This window comes from Triticum dicoccoides, chromosome 7B (genome assembly GCF_002162155.2).
Source record: "Triticum dicoccoides isolate Atlit2015 ecotype Zavitan chromosome 7B, WEW_v2.0, whole genome shotgun sequence".
In the NCBI taxonomy this organism is placed as follows: Eukaryota; Viridiplantae; Streptophyta; class Magnoliopsida; order Poales; family Poaceae; genus Triticum; species Triticum dicoccoides.
Window position 1 is genome coordinate 776,833,448 of NC_041393.1, and position 18,109 is coordinate 776,851,556.

The 18,109-nt window shown below is 43.3% G+C and overlaps 1 long non-coding RNA gene and 1 pseudogene across 1 annotated transcript; both read right to left on the bottom strand.

The window, feature by feature from the left end:
• Positions 1-1,152: 1,152 nt before the first annotated feature.
• On the bottom strand, positions 1,153-7,169 carry LOC119342016 (annotated as a pseudogene).
• Positions 7,170-7,521: 352 nt separating this feature from the next.
• On the bottom strand, positions 7,522-9,056 carry LOC119338147. The gene is made up of 3 exons (XR_005163807.1): positions 8,918-9,056; positions 8,480-8,523; positions 7,522-7,578 (listed from the first exon to the last, which is right to left on the bottom strand). It is a non-coding gene; the product is annotated as an uncharacterized LOC119338147 (long non-coding RNA).
• Positions 9,057-18,109: the final 9,053 nt, after the last annotated feature.

The window sequence follows — 18,109 nt, forward strand, 5'->3', positions numbered from 1 at the left end:
TATCTGGAGCAAGCAAAATTACAAGAAAACCTGACCACGTGAGCAAGAGCATGCATGATGCACAAACTATTGTAAAACGAGTGTCGTGAATAAACTGTGAATCACACTCGCATCGATCATGCTCTTGTTCACAGGGAAGAATGACCCAAACTTTCCTTTGGCAAACTAACCTGAATTCAAATGCAACAACCAGACCAGCATACGTGAAGAAGGATCACGTACGTATCATCCGCCAAAGCCAATGATACTCAAACTGTATCATCCGCCCCACCATCTGCCTGAATTTGCTGTCTTATCTTCTCCTTCATGTACAAAGCACTTGGCTATATATGGACTTCCTTCCTGGTGAGTGCAAAATCAGTCGATGTGTCTCCTCCCCACTCTGTGTGAAAGTTAACCTAGTTGTGTACGTATAGGATTAGGAGTTAGGCTGAGTCCTAGTAGTATTATGTTTGCTAGTCCGAGTCGACTTCCTAGTCTTGTATGAACGTGTATATAAGCACCAGCAGGGTAGCTTTGTACAACCAACGAAAAAAGAAAGAAAAGCAATACAGAGAAGTATTTAACAGGACCGACAAGGTCCTGTCGTCAAGTTACTTCAGAGTTCCGTCGACGTAAATCCATCGGAGCGATTAGAGCACTAGCAAGCCAGCTTCACGTACGGGAGGTTGGTTCATCAATCAAGCTACTAGGCTGTGTGCTTGCTAGCTTTGCACACGCGTGTTGCTCCGGTTACTGGTGAATTGATCTACTGATCAAAACCCAACACTCTGCTCTGTTTTGAACATCTGTATGTCGCCAAAGCCCATGATACTCAAACTGTACAACCACTCGTCTCTCTTATATTCTCCCTCTGTAAAGACACTGCTCCTGTTGAGTGCAAAATCATCTCCCCACTCTGCTCTGTAGACTAGGGACAGCCAACAACATTGCAGTTGCAGGCAGGGACATATCTATCTATCCACAATGCGCATAACGCTACAACGTTGGGAATGAATCATGCCCAACGGCCCAGACGCATATATGTTGCCTATAAACAACATACGTATAACTGAATGACTCTGCTCCATTTGGTTCCTTCCTTCCTGAGGGTTACAGCTGCAAGGACATGAAAGAATACATATATAGAAAATCACAAATAGTATCGATCAACTTAATTTCTGTCCAAGTAATTTAAGCAACATATATATCACCAAAGAGATTAAACACAACTTCCAGTTTGAAAATGGTAGCAGAGAAAAAAAGAATGCCAGATTAATTCTCTGGAGAAGGCGGTTTGATCTCATCTCTTTATCTAGCTATCATGCATGCACTTTCTCCTTCCCTCGATCTGCTCTTTGTCGTCAGCATGCTCCTTGCTCATTGTTTCCATCTCCCGAACCAGATGCAACTGCTGCTGCTTGTTGGTCCGCCTCTGCAACAGCCATTGTGTGGCCTAACCAACAACAGATAAAAGATGGAATCAATAGGAGGGAATTAGAAACGAGAGAAAAGTAAACAGACAAAGTGTTCGAACAAACACATAAGAAGGGGCAATCAGCGTGCAGTTGTGTTAATTTACCTCCAGATTCCATCAAGTGCCGGGACAGTATATCCCTCATCCTGACCGCATCCTCGTCTGCTAACCGGCGCACCTCCTCCTCCTCCTCCTCCTCCTCCTCCTCCTGCATGTCTATCACTATATTATGCAATATGCAGCACGCACAGATTGTTTGAGAAGGTGGACATGAACCAACCCCTCTGTCCAGGATCTTCCAAGTGTCTTTCCACCTCCTCAGCACAGAGAGGGTGATGTCTAATGCTGCAGAGTGTCTTCTGTTGAACTCGGCTTGATAAGGAGGGAAATCTGCAAAAAGGAGGTCCTTGTCTTCCAGGCGGTAAGGTGTGAGAAGCCAGGGGAGAAGAGGGTATCCTGCATCACCAATTATATATTCCCCAACATCCAAGCCATCTGATAAATTCAGCTTCCTGCCATTCAGCACAGTACCCTCCTGGCAGGACTTGAAGAGCTAAGAATCATGCAAAAGGCTCAACTGGTTCATGCTACCTGACGCCCCCCGCCAAGTGTTTGCGAACCTCAGATCTGGATAAAACATGGCTTGCAATAGCACACCATGGTCATGGTTTTCTGATCCAAACGGGATGTGAGTTGTATGTACAACACCGCAACAGTTTGGCAGGCCATGTATCTTGTGAAACTTGTTCTTGATCTTCTCCATTTTGGCAGAGCCTGGCCAGCCCAAGTGGTGCATTGCTCGCTGGCACATAGCCTGAACAAACAGCTGAGTTACCAACGAGACAGTTGACTCATTCACACCAAGAGAGGATCCTACGGTAAGCGGAGAGTCACCAGAGTTCAGTACCCTCAGAGCGACAGCTACTCCATCTTGTAAAGACAACAATCTTCCATCAACAAAGGTGTGATCCCGTGCCATCATACCTTCGAAAAATGGGATCCTCACCAAGCTGCAGATGTAACTAAAGGTACTTCTTATCATTTTATACAGAGCGTCAAATCCTTGCGCATCCACCATAGAAGATGATAAGGTTTCTGCATGGAAATAAAAATACAAAACTGGTTACATGATACTCTAGGTATGTTAAACTCAAGAAAACCTAGAAGAACAAGAAGGCAAATACTTAGCAAAATGCACTAGGAAGGTACATAATTTATCTGGTCATCGTGCAGTATATATGGACGAAAAGCATGAGAAAAATCAAAAGAATTTGTAAACTGGCAGAATTAGAGTGCTCAAACAAATTAAGACAAAGCCTGTACAAATGTTTGATTTTCTGTACCTTCAAATACGGTAGAGCTGCTAATATTTGAATCCAACTTGCAGTTGTCTCCTCTCGTGTACAAAACATACCATTTTCTTTGGCTGTCTCCATCACCTGCATATGCCTTGACATGCTCCGCTTGGCCGAACTTGTCCCACTCAGTGCCAGATTGTCCCGTGGCAACCACAGAGAGCAACCATAGCCTGCAGAATAACTGCAAATGCTTTGGATTTATGTTTCGCATGTATTCTGTGAGTTTTTCCATGTGGTAATCCTCCAGGACCAGCCTCTCAAGAGAAGCGATACGCTCCAGCACCTTCAACTTTGGGCAGTACATGATGGAAAGCTTCTGCAGATTGGGGAGATTGGTGATCCTCTCCAGGTCAGGGCATCGATTCACTAGAAGCTCAACAACAGAAGGAAAGCTCTCAATGTAGCTAAGGTGCTTGACATATTGTAGACCTAATATTTTCAAAGATCTTGCATTGGAGGCAAGGCCTGGAGGAACGTGCCTCAGTTTGCAATTCATGAGCACGAGTTTCTCCAAACGGCGCATGGCTTGTACTTGTTCCTCCCAGTCCCACTCCGCCCATTCCACCATGGCGAACAATTTCATTTCATTTAACCTTGCAAATGAAGCTGCTGGCGCCTCCAAGAATCCTGTCCCAACATGTTTGATGCATGGAGCACGAGAGACCTGTAGGAACTGCAGATTAGGGAGCTGGCACAACCCATTCGGAAGTTGTGTGCAACAAGCCAGGTCATCAAAAAATAAAGTCTTCAAGTTGTTGAGAGACACCATTGATGTGGACATCATCCATCTCGGGAGTTGCCGGCCAAAATACCCCTTGATTTGAAGAAGTTCTACACCAGGTGGAGGGCAGAGCTTATCGTGAACCTTCTCAATTCGTTGCTGCTCTTCCTCGGAGACACCTTCCTTCTCTTTGACCAACCCATCATCTCCCAGTTTACTTGTGCAGCACAGGAATAGCTTGATAAGATGTGTCTTCTCGCCGAGCCTAGCATTAGAAGCAAACGAGGCAGCAGATACATTCTCTAATTCAACTAATGCAAGAAATCTGAGCTGGGAAAGAGGCCCCAACTCATCCAAACTGCACCAATCAACATCCATATGGGCTCGAAACATACGTAGTCTCCTCATATTTGTCAGACCACCGAACCCTCTAGGAACCATACTTGCTTTGGGAAGTGCAAGTATCCACAGCTGGCCAAGCTTCACGATATTGTCAGGAAGATTCACCAATTTTGTACATCTAGCAATGTCAAGGAATTGCAATAGTTTCATCTTGACAATGTTTCCCGGAAGTACAGACATACCAGCATTTACTAGTGTTAGATACCTCAGGTGCTTGAGCTGATGCAATGATTCAACCAATACAACCATATTTGTAGATTCAATATGCAGAGTCCGCAAACTAGAAAAATTAACCAAGGAATCACCAGGCTTCATCTTAATCTGGATAGTTGAGATCAATGTTCTCACTGATTGTTGTGCTTGTAGAGATTTCCAATCAAGTTCACCTGATTGTGATCGGTTAGTTTCTATGGATAACCGAAGAAACTTTTGTGAACCAAGTTTAGCAAGAATATTGTTGTCTCCGTCTTGAGTTACAAGTGCTTCATCTTTAGTCATATACTGAGCAAACGAGCGGACAACATCATGCATACTGCAAACCCATATATCAACATAAGATTTATCTGGCTCTATCAGGTTCCTAGATACCAACTCCTTGTAGTAATTTTCTCCCGATTCTTCTAAATCATTAGAATTTCCATGAATAAATCCTTCACTAATCCACATTGCAACAACTTCATTCATAGTAAAAATTCTACTTTTAGGAAGAAGAGAGTAGTACAGAAAGCACTGCTTCAGGTAAGAAGGCATATATTCATAGCTTAAGTATACTGTGTGGTTGAGCTCATCGGGCATTTTAGTTCTTGACCATTTAGAGTCATCCAAAACCTGCTGCCAGCCACGACGTAGCCCCCCTCTTTCACGCAAGAGTCCTCCCATTACTTTAACAGCAATTGGTAAACAACCACATTTCTGTATAATTTTCAGTCCGATATCCTTTAGCTTATTGATGTGGTCTTCATCTATCTCACTTGAGCGCACCTGTGAACATACAATAGAAGGACTGATACATTTAGTTAACTATGTACCAAGATCCTCTAAGGCGCTCTTTTTACCTCTTAAGAGGACTAGTTGATGTATCTGTCCATTTATCAAGCTACGATTGACTGTAAATACTCAAAGTGCAGAAAGTACATGTGAAAAAGAAATGTTATTAATGTATTTACTTATCTTTCTCCTACATACCGAAGATATGTGCATTGGCTTCCACATATAACAACTTTTCTTTCCTTCTCTTTATTACAAAATGGAACATACTGCTAGAAAAATATACTTTAGCACTACTCTCTCATCACTGTTATAGAAAGTAACTCCAAATTTTGCAGGAATCATATATTATTTTTATTTGTTTTCACATTTTATGGTCACGTGAAATGATCGTGTCCCTCAAGCGTCTAAAATGCATAATACTACACCAAACATTATTTACTAAAATTTGAGTGCCAATTTTCTAGCAAACTTACTACCAACTTCTAATCTAGTTATTTTCGTGTTTTATTCTTTTGTTGTATTGGCAGGGATTTACCAAAATTGTTGACAACTTCTTACGTCCAAGAGGCAATAGTAAATACAATTCACTGACTTACACGCAATAAGTGGCTCATATTAATTTGGCAACTTCCTAACATTTATTTTAACTAACTACATAGTATTGCTGATAAGTAGATGGAGATAATGAAAGAGATTTAGCGTTTAATTAAGTACAGACCTGTTTCTTGACAATGACCAGGCATCTTCAGGCGCTAATGTGTCGACATGGTGGTACGGCCAGATAGCTTTCACCCCTCTGGCAACACCTTCATCTCTAGTAGTGACGAGGACTCGGCTGCCTGTAGCAGCAGCATTGAGTAAGGGTAATTTCAGCATGTCATCCCATGCTCTATGGTTCCATACATCATCCATTACCAGAAAGGTCTTTTGGTCAATCAATGTGTTCTTGAGGGTTTCGTGAAGGCTGGTCTTTGAACTTTCAGGTGGTTGGGCATCTCCTCCGGCTTCGATGATGGCCCTTCTCAGCAAATCAACATCACCAAAGTTTTGGTTAACGCTCAACCATATCTTTTTGCTGAATTCACCTTGGATTGCCTCATCATTGAAGACCTTCTGGGCGAGGGTGGTCTTGCCGATCCCACCAACACCTACGATAGCGACCACCTTGATGCCATCATTGACATCCTTTTTCGTCTGCATGATCTGGGCCACCAATGCTCTCGTGTCTTCTTCAATCTTGTCTCCAACAATAGCAGACCGGTCAAAGTCTCCTACCGTCTCCCGGCTTGGATTACCATGGCGAGAGGCATGGGTATTGTTGCTATGATCCCCATCGGACCCAAGATCAATGAATTTAAAAGCAGCGCTGCGTTCCTTGATGTCATCAAGCCTCTGATTGAGTGCCTTGATGCGGGTGCCGATCTCACGGGCATGAAAGGGGTTCCTCATGCAGAAGAGCAAGGGATTGAAACACCCTGCATCTACTGAGGATGATCCACGCTTCATGGCCTTGAGCTGGCAGAGGTCAAGGATGTCAGCAGCTTCATACATGGCACGCTTGAGCTGCCCCACCCACTCTTGAACAGTCTCCTCTGTGATGTTCCTCCTATCGGCATCGATGAGGAAGTTCTTGAGGTCCCGAAGCTTGTCTCCCATCTTGTCAATCTCGCCGGAGACACCCAACATCGTCTTCACCTCATCTGCTGCTGCCTGCGTTAGCATGTCCACCAGGTAGGACGCAAATGCATCCAGCACCATCGCCATTGTTGCCGGCTAATTTTTCTGCAATAACAAGGTAACTTCAAATTCAAGCAGGAAGCTTAGTTAGCTATGTGTAAAGAGAGACAAATCACACTTGAACTGCCTAACCAACCTCTGAGATGGATGGACAACACAGACGGCGGAGAAGACGTGGGGGTCAGCGTGATAGCAGCGCCAGAGAAGACGTGTCTCCTCCAGGAGCGGAAGCTCAGATCTTCCTCCGACGCGATGCCGCCGGGAGCAGCAGTTCAGCTCCTCCTCCAGCGAGTTGCCTCCGCGAGCAGCAGGTCAGATCCTCCTGAAACTAGCAGCAGCAGCAGCTAAACTAGTAGTCGGACGCAGAGTAGCAGCAGGCAGGTGCTCTCCGGCGGCTAAGGCAAAAGGCCACAGCACAGCTGGGTGGAAGTGGACGGGAGCGACTGAGGAGTGAGACTATGAGAGCCATTGAACGGTGTAATAACAGTGGCAGACAGCTGCATTGAACGGAGCTAATTAACTAATTAGCTAACGTGGGCTACTGTTAGGTTGCTGATCCATCTTGTTTGATCTGTTTAGCCATTGGTTGAACTTTGCATCCACATTGCCAATTGATCCATCCACGTGCCCACCACATGCAGTTTGCAACAAAAGGAGAGCTAGCATAGTGGAGGGTGGAGTGCTTTATTTATGGATTATATAACTGAACTGAAACTTTGAACACAAACTTTATATAAACCGATGCAGTATAAACGTAGCCCAATTCATGTTCTACAGACTCATCCATGAGAACCAAAATTCAGATAAACAAGTGTTCAGAATCAACAACTTACATTACAAATTCATGAGGCATCAAATGCATGACGGAGTTCGAAGTCTTGACAAAATATTCTGCATAGATTATTGGCAGCATCCTGTAGACGGAAAAGCGACATTACCTACTGGATCTCAAACTTAGCCAAGAAAAGAAAAGTCACATAGCATTAAGGTACCTAGCATCTAAGAGAACAGTGTGCACGTGGTTTATTTTTCAAGCCAGAGCAAATTTAAGGAGACCCTAGCCTTTCCGTTCTTCCTTTCATAAAGAGAAAAGATTCTACAGAGCAATAAACTGAACAAGATACTGCAATTTGTGAACAACAATATGCATGTCAAAAATGCAGTTTGCGGTTTCTTTTTTGGCATTTGGGCTGATCTCTCCATGATAATTTATCTCTGGTTCAGGGTCCAAGCAAACAATAGAACAATTTCAAGGCAAAAGCATGTACTAGTAGTTCAGGGCAAACTTGGCACATGTTTTTCATTTTTGGTTGTTCAATATGCGGGTCATTTTGCCAAAGTGTACAGGTTTATACTACATATATAGACAATTTATCCGACTCATGACCCTCCTCTGGTCATGGTTACGAACATGTTATGGCACATCATAAAAGCTTGCTTACGTTTCCATCCGCTATAACCTATGGTCTTTGGGAATCTTGAAGGCTGGTAGCTGTATCATGACCCCTAGGTCATGTTTACGGACCTATTTTCAGATACCACATGCAAACTTTCTCTAGATCTGCCCAAAATTGTATGCTAGCTAGCCAAATAGTTCACTCTGCGTGCTCGTATTCCAAGTATCTTTCTCAACGAGCATCTTTCTTTTAGGCCTCGTAGCTGCAAAAGCCAAGATCGAGACAGTATGCCGGACAAAAAAAAAAACTCACATCTCGTCATACATACCCTAGTACACTCGAACGTTAGCAGACAGCAACATTGGACGGAGCTAATTAACTAAAGTACATAACGTGGGCTGTCGAGTTGGATTATTACCTTAGTTTGTACGCACATTGGTAGTTGCTCCATCACATGCAGTTCTGCACAAACGACGCCCGGGAGGTAAATATATGCACTTGTCAGAAATAAAGCAAGGCATAGGAAGGCGCGCTGCCAGTGAGCTGGATCTGGCTGTACAAATCAAAGAAAACTAGCTCGGTATGCAAATACTATGGAGACTCTGCGACCCAACGGAAATGAACAGATGGATCACTTTTTAGCATGTAAGAAATTAATCTTTGGTGCCTGCTACTGGCTTCTACTCCCTCGGTTCCTAAATATAAGCCTTTTTAGAGATTCCAGTACGGACTACATATGTAGCAAAATGAGTGAAGGATCAGCATGCATGATTGAGGGTCCAACCAAGTCTGGCCGTGGCGGGTGGGGTTCGGACATAACGTGTAAGGATGCCAATACAGATGATATTATTTCTACCTTGCCAAACTTGGTGAGATGATGATACCACCATGAACCAGTACTCATGCTGCCTGCCTGTCACTGATGGAAACAGGAGGAATGCTGAGTATTTGGCCTGCTCCACATCCTTATGCTCTAGCATTTCAGCTCCTTTTCATTGCCGCCAGCAGCAGCACACGGAAATAAACCACTGGTGCAAAGAATGGCTGCAAAAGGTTAAACATGTCAATCATAGGCAGATACTGCAAAATCTTGTCCAATGTCTAGTTATTCCAAGACTGACATTTCTTTTTGCCAGTAATCCTGAGAGGCATAGCTCCCCCCTATACCCTACCCCCTCTCCACCACCCTCGACCATGCCGTTGCCGGGCATAGTAAAGCGTTGGGATAGCATGTGAAATACCGATGTGGGGCTAAAGCGGTGGTAGCTATGAATCTTGTTGAACGTACATGAACATAAATCACACTCTAAAACAGCAGGCCATTTAGATCGAGATTAATCTGTAATTGGGCAGGCAGCTACTACAGTACTACTAGCGACAAATGCAAGTGTACTTTTCCTTGAGATGTGGTAGCTAGGTCCAGTTTATTACTCAACCTTGGGGTAGGCAGAAGCTTAGATTATACTGTAAGGTTTCTGAGAGGGCTGCTTAAGCAACAGTTGGGTGCATTAGTAGGTAGATAACTAGTGCCAAACCGCATCACTAATTGACGACGACGAAGACAGCCTGTGCCATGGGCTAACTAAACAAATACAGTGAGTAATTAAGCAGGCATTTGTATGTGTGTGGATCTGGTTCAACGTCCATGAAGATAAAACATACTCTGACAGAGCACCGTGCAGGCAACGGGGATGAAGATTACTAATCTTCTTAAAAAAGGTAACATTTTTCTATTTTATACTACGGACACTTAAGCAATTGTTGAGTGTTGTTGACACCAGATTTTGGCACAGTCAAGAACTTATTTAAAATAGCCTCAAATAGAGAAGTGTTCTACATGAAAAAATTTCGTATTGTCGATACGAACATCTTTGAAGTTTGGGTCATCGCCATCTGATCTCATCTCGAAGGCCGAAGTTGTGTTCGAAATACTGAGATTTTGTATTCAGAACACTATTCGGCACATTACGCCCCCAAGACTGCCTCGTACGGAAAAATGATCTACATGGATTGTCTTCGTCTCGTCGAAACGATCGATTTTGATATAAGAATCGTTCCAATCCGAGTTCATATGCAAAAGTTACAGCCATCCGAATACAGCACTATCACGAGCCAAAAGTGGCGCGCCTCACCAGACACCCTGTCTGATGGGTAGCGCGAATAACAGCCTGTGTTGCACGAGCGATTTGACTCTCAAGATGAACTCTAATCAAAAAACGTTCAACATAAAAGTTGTTCGTCTCGTCGAAACGGTCAAGATTGCTTTTGGGCTCGTTTCCATCCGAGGTCGTTTACCACCTCAAAAGTTACCCGCAAGGTGCAGCCAGTTTAAACCGAACAGTTTTGGAAAGTTCGGACAAAACCAATCCGAATTTGACTAGGGTTTTGGACGTGAATCCAAGCCTTTTGCTTGCACGGGAAGTCCAGCCGCCTCTTATATACCTGAGGGGTGATGGCCGATTGAACAACACCAATCGAACAAATACATCAACTACTTTTTCGTGTTCATCTACTTTTATCTCTCCCCTTGTATCTTCTTCCTCGTTCTTCGTCTGTTCTTTTTATTGCAGGGCGGCGAACCTCGAGGCCCTAGGGGCGATCAGGTCGACTTAGGGCAGCCCATAGCCGCCGCGCGTCCAGACGGGGTCCCTCCTGGGCGTGTGGGGTTTCGGGTCCTCAAAAGCACCTGCCGGATTGCCTGCGTACCGTGCTTCCGGTCGGGTCTCCTTCGACGTGAGCTGCGGTGCATCACCCCCGGCGTCGAGGGTACACGGTGACGTGTTCGTGTGCGAACACACTTTTTGGCGACTCCGCTGGGGACGAAGCTTTGAACGGTCTCCGGCCCGTTCTTGCTACGAAGAGATCGTCATCTAGGGTTTGCAATCTACAAAGGTAATATGAATACTCGATTCACTTATGTAGACGCAAATAATGCATATGTTGTTGCTAGATCGTCTAATGAACATAATGTATCGGCTAGCCCTAGTTTTATCAATCATGTATCTAATTATGTGCAATAGCCGATTCAGAATAATCTTCATGCTTCAACTTTATATAATTTTAGCAACATGCAACATATGTATCCCAACTCCCATGCATCGGCAACCTCACAAATCTATATGCCGATGAACAACATGATGAGTTCGGTTAATCAAGTTGAAACACCCAATGTAGGAACTTCCAATGGCATGCAACATAGTGTTTCATCTTTTTATTCATCGGCAACTAATTTGCGACATGTTAATCCAAACGTGCCGGTGGATAGGGGAATTGGCCATGCTACTACTAGTTATTCGGCCAATTACCCTCAAACATCGTATGCTACACCTCATGCTACTAGTTTTTTGGCACCATACGCGACTGTCGATGTCCATAATTCGGCTCCGCATCTTAATGGTCATGGCCGAATAAGTGAAACTTCTACAGGAGCACAAATGCCTTCACCTACTACCGTGGCATATCATGTTCCCCATACACAATTACAGAATTTCGGCAACATCTCATTGCCGAAAGAGTCTAAGAGCATTGGGGGGCAACCATATCCAGACTGGGTAGTTGAGAACAACCTTACATTCTCTTGGGATTTGTGCAACTCCATTCGAAAGGAACTAATAGAAGGCGGGAAGCCTCATGATTTTGCTGTAGTAAAAGCTAGAGTTGTGCAAATGATGCAGTTGCCCAGTCTTGCACCATCCAGTGCACCCCGTAAACAATTGCAAAGTTTTGGCACCTCATTGCCGGGAAAGTCTGAAAGTATTGGGGGGCAATCTCACGAGGAGTGGATGGAAATTGAGATGAAAAAATTTAAAGCTCGCCAAGCTGAGATGTGGGCTAAAATTAGACGAGAGCGAGAAGCCTTGCAAATTCAAAAAGATAAAGTTATCGATTCAGGTAACAAAGAAAATTCGATTATTAGAAAAGCCGAATCAAGTAGTATATATTCTGAGTCAATCAAATCCAAAGAGGCAAGCATTATTGAGAAAGGGCATGGAAAGCATAGCAAAACAGACATATTTGATTTTTCTGAAGTCAACGGAACCTACTTCCTGCCCTATGAGTTCCGTGCCGTAGAAATTGACAAGCTTCAAGGACAAGAACAAGTAGCCGAACAAAGTTTGGCCGACAAAAATCTTCAAAGCAATGATGCACGGATTCAAGAAAAAGATGATGACAAGGTGTTGGGGAGCCATCCTTAAGACGGAGCAAGATGTTCTTCAAATGGCACCACCATCATGCTATCCCAACATATTTGAAGAGGTATGCATAGCGAGTAATTTACCTATTTTCAGATTTGGTCGCAACTTCATTATTGATGCATCTATAAGAAATATTCTCATAAGTAATTTTGAAAGACCAATGAAGAAGGGTAATTTACTTGTTAGCAATAAAATTGTTATGGAACATATCGGTCAAACCATTGCGCCATTTATAAAGACCGATAATGACTTATTGTTACAGCCAAAGCTTTCCCCGTTGCTTTATCTAAAGTTCATATCTAGTTGGGTAGCTTTGCTTATTTCGTACTTGGCTTGCACTTGGTCTCAACTGAGACATGTATATTCTAAATATCTTCGTTTCAGAAATTTAAAGCCAAGGTTAAATTCTATTGAGAAAACCGATGCTAATACAATATCTTATCCAAAGACATCGGAGATAGAGTGGAAAACACAATGCATAGCCGAATGGGGAGATTCCAAATCTGAACCATTCGTTTGCTTATCTCCAAAGCCGTTCAAACAGCAAGATCGGCTAGAAAACAAGAAGTATACCTTCAATTCAAGCATGTGTGATCAAATATTTGATTTATTGCTGAAAAATAATTACATTACAATTCTCGATCACCATATTAAGCCATCAATCCAAGGACGGATGTATTGTAAGTTGCATGATTCGTCCAAGCATAATTTTGAGGATTGCAACATGTTTCGTCAAATAGTTAAATCGGCCATTGTTAAAGGACGATTGAAATTTGTTGAGACACCAAGAGATGATCAGTCTATTCCGATTGGTCCCGATGGTAGAAAGTTTTTGCATCGGCTGATTCAAGCCGATCCATTTGAAGAGAAGGTAAAAACTACAGGTGATGGGATCAAGCTTTCAAGTAATGAAGTTGTTGAAGAGCATAATGAACATAATCTTGAGGGCAAGAATTCCATCGAAGCTACAATGGAGACGCCAAGGACTGGGGGGCAACAAGCAAATGCAATGATCGATGAAAGCAAACCAGAAGAAAACAAAGGCCGAAATAAGCGCAAGGTAAGAGATCAAAAGTCACCTTCGCTGAACTATTGGATAAATATCAAAAGAAGAGTGAAGAGAAGAATGCTTATCGGCCAAATCATGCAAAGAAACCAAGGTCACCCCCAAGGCGCAAATATGAGGATCGGTATTGGCAAAGTGATAATTTTAATGCAACATATTCATATCCTTATTTTGGGCCGCCAATGCCAATGCCGTGGATGCCTCCCTATTGTCATATAGATACATATTCATCATGGGACAGGTATGATACAAGGGCACATTCTCCATCTTATTCTAGACCATCTCACCAATACTATGCAGCTCCAAGAAGATCAACATTTGAACAATCACGCTTCAAAGACCGTTTCAATCATAAGGAACCGGTCCAGAGCTCAAGGAAGAAGAAAGAGGTGGTCAAGCAGGTTTACCGCATTAAGAGAGATGGTCGTAAGAGTGCAATTTCAGATTTGATCTCAAATGAAAAAGAGCCAATTAAAGTGTTGACATTGGCTACTAAAGGCAATGAGACAAAGCAACCAATTATTGAGAATCAAAATGCCAAATCTGAAGAAAAGAATTTGAGAGCGCACAAGGCCAAAAAGGAATTGCCATTGGTCAAAACAGAATCACAACCGAGATGCCCGCTTGGCTTATCGTATTGGCAAAAGAAGAAATTACAAAAACTTAGTGCACAAGAACTTGAAGAAAGGAACATGGCATGGGTTCCCAAAGGAAGTGCTCAAAATAAGAATTATGTGCAAGCTTCCATTACAAGAAGTGCGGAAAAGGTGAAGAAGGAAAAGTGTGAAAACTACGAAGGATCAAGCGAAGGTTTCAACATCTTTGGTCTACACATTATCCATATTCTGCAACTGTGCCATCAATGCCTATGCCATGAAATTCGTCATCAGGTATGATTGGTAACCCTCAATAGGCTTATTTTAATCCATGAATGCAATATAATTTCTTACATCATGAAAGGGTATTGCCAAATCACTATACATTTGATTAGCTACAAGTTTGTTGCTGATCCAAAGGGCCGAAATACTTGATTTGTCATTTCGTTTGTTTATTTCGGCTATATGTGCTTCGAATGAAGTTTACATGGTAATGGCCGATATTTATCTATCGTCCTAAGATTATGTCAATGCATGGTCGGTGTGGTATCCAAACATCGTCATTAGTTCAATAGGAGACCAAAACAAGCCTCATACAACTTAAAATATGTTTGCACAATAATAAAAGCCGAATATGAAAATTTATTTGGTTTGGAGCTTTTGGTTGCTGTAGGTGCTATACAGATTGAGGCTTTCAGTGATTCGTTATAAGTAGTGCAACAAATATACAAGGGTTATCAATGTTTTGACGAATCGCTTATAGTTTATCTTGGGATATGTCTATATGCAAAATTTACCTTGGGTTGCTTTAATATCCTTCATATATCTAGACATGACAATTCGAAAGAGTTGGCACAGCAAGCATCCGGCTATTATGTTAACCATAGTGTATTGTATTATTTCTATCAATAGCCGATGCTAGGTCTTGTCAACATAGGTAAGGCTGAACCGAAGCCCACTACTTCGGCCACTAATGAAACTTTTATGCAGGCGAAGTAAGGATTGGAGAAAGTTTATTATTGATTATCAGCAAAATCCTAGCAAAAGGGTGAATAATATGGTTCCGAGGATGACCTTGAGATACATATCTACGGGACTTTATCATTGGATTGTTAAGGAAGTTGAGAAAGTTTCACCCAAGCTTGCGTCAAAATATTCACACAAGCAATGGCCGATATAAACTTATCGTCCTAAGAATATGCCAAAATGGCCGATGGAGTGTTGACATCGTCCTTAAAACAAGCTATGTGCAAGTTATTTTTTGGCACACAGGCTTTGCCGAAAAACAGGGGGGCATGTGTTGACACCAGATTTTGGCACAGTCAAGAACTTATTTAAAATGGCCTCAAATAGAGAAGTGTTCTACATGAAAAAGTTTCGTATTGTCGATACGAACATCTTTGAAGTTTGGGCCATCGCCATCTGATCTCATCTCGAAGGCCGAAGTTGTGTTCGAAATACTGAGATTTTGTATTCAGAACACTATTCGGCACATTACGCCCCCAAGACTGCCTCGTACGGAAAAATGATCTACATGGATTGTCTTCGTCTCGTCGAAACGATCGATTATGATATAAGAATCGTTCCAATCCGAGTTCATATGCAAAATTTACAGCCATCCGAATACAGAACTATCACGAGCCAAAAGTGGCGCGCCCCACTAGACACCCTGTCTGATGGGTAGCGCGAATAACAGTCTGTGTTGCACGAGCGATTTGACTCTCAAGATGAACTCTAATCAAAAAATGTTCAACATAAAAGTTGTTCGTCTCGTCGAAACGGTCAAGATTGCTTTTGGGCTCGTTTCCATCCGAGGTCGTTTACCACCTCAAAAGTTACCCGCAAGGTACAGCCAGTTTAAACCGAACAGTTTTGGAAAGTTCGGACAAAACCAATCCGAATTTGACTAGGGTTTTGGACGTGAATCCAAGCCTTTTGCTTGCACGGGAAGTCCAGCCGCCTCTTATATACCTGAGGGGTGATGGCCGATTGAACAACACCAATCGAACAAATACATCTACTACTTTTTCGTGTTCATCTACTTTTATCTCTCCCCTTGTATCTTCTTCCTCGTTCTTCGTCTGTTCTTTTTATTGCAGGGCGGCGAACCTCGAGGCCCTAGGGGCGATCAGGTCAACTTAGGGCAGCCCATAGCCGCTGCGCGTCCAGACGGGGTCCCTCCTGTGCGTGTGGGGTTTCGGGTCCTCAAAAACACCTGCCGGATTGCCTGCGTACCGTGCTTCCGATCGGGTCTCCTTCGACGTGAGCTGCGGTGCATCACCCCCGGCGTCGAGGGTACACGGTGACGTGTTCGTGTGTGAACAGGTGCATTAGTAGCTACTCCCTCCGTTTGGAATTACTTGTCTCGAAAATGGATCTAGATACATCCATTTTCAAGACAAGTAATTCCGAACGGAGGGAGTAGTTAACTAGTGCCAAACCACGTCAGTCATCCAAGACGAACAAGACAAGCCTGTGTCATGAATTAACAACTAATGCAGTACAAATTAGGCAGGCAGGTATAATACAAGTGAGAAATGGAATGTGCTTTCCTTGAGATCTGCTAGCTAGGTCTAACTTTGACTTTCCAAACCTCTTTGGAACTAGGTATAACACTTGAGTTAATGACATCGACATACATCGACTGGACAGAGAACTCACCAGACCTAGTAAGCTTCCAACACAACTTATCGGGTTGGTGAGATAGCTGAACCTCCATCAGTTTACTCATCAAGTGAAGCCATGCTTCCCACCGGTCGCCCACAAGCGCCCCCCTGAACTGAATATAAAGGGGAATGGACTGCAAAATCGTGGCAACTAGAGCATCACGTCGTTCAGTAATACGATACAGGGACGGATACTGAAGCGCCAACAGCGTTTCACCAAGCCAAGTATCCTCCCAGAAGCGAGTGGTGTTGCCATTACCAACTATAAACTTAGTTCTATTAAAGAAGGCAGCTTTAACTCTCATAAGCCCCTTCCAAAATGGTGAGTCTGTGGGTCTCACTATCACCTGGGACAACGTCTTGGACTGCAGATACTTACTTCGAAGAATCTATGCCCATGTGGCCTCGGTTTGAACTGAAAGTTTATACAGCCACTTGCTGAGAAGACATCTGTTCTTGACTTCAAGATTCTCAATACCAAGGCCCCTCTGGTCCTTTGGTCGACAGATGATATCCCATTTGGCTAGTCGGTATTTTCTCTTTGTTTCATCACTTTGCCAGAAGAACCAGGATCGATAGAAGTCCAGTCCTTTCCTAACACCAACTCGGACTTCGAAAAAAGATAAGAGAAACATGGGCATACTCGTGAGCACCAAATTAATAAGTATTAGTCAGCCTCCTAAGACAGGAGTTTGCCCTTCCAGCAACTTAGTTTCTTCTCAAACCGGTCTTCAATGCTCTTCCATTCTCTGCTCATCAGCTTACGATGGTGAATGGGTATATCTAAGTAAGTGAAAGGTAATGCCCCCAATTCGCATCCAAACAATTGCCTATAAGCCTCTTGTTCCGCATTGGCTCTACCAAAGCAGAACAAGTCGCTTTTATGAAAATTGATCTTCAGTCTGGTCAATTGTTCAAATAAGCATAACACCAGCTTCATATTTCTCGTTTCGCCAAGTCATGCTCCATAAAGATGATTGTATCATCAGCGTACTGCAGGATTGACACACCTCCATCAACCAGATGAGGCACCAATCCACCCACCTGACCAGCATCCTTGGCCCTTCCTATCAGAATTGCCAACATGTCAACCACAATGTTGAACAAAATAGGAGACATTGGATCACCTTGTCTCAGGCCCTTGTGTGTCTGGAAATAATGACCAATGCCATCATTCACTTTAATTCCAACACTCCCTTTTTGCGTGAAGGATTCAACCTGGTGTCGCCAAGCTTCATCAAAACCCTTCAAGCGTAAGGCCTGCTGAAGGAAAGGCCATTTGACTTTGTCGTATGCTTTCTCGAAATCCACCTTGAAAACAACTCCGTCTCCCTAGATCCGCTCTTAACCGTCGAAGTGTTTCTTGTGCCACTACCTAGGGGATGTTACTACCAGTGCCAAAGATGGAGCAGCGGTGCTTTATTTTGCCCCAGGTGAATCCGCGGAAGCGTGCCTCGATCGTGCCAAGGCATGCTGGTGGCAGCAGAGAGCAAGGCATCCAGGTTCAGGTTTATTATTTGAAGG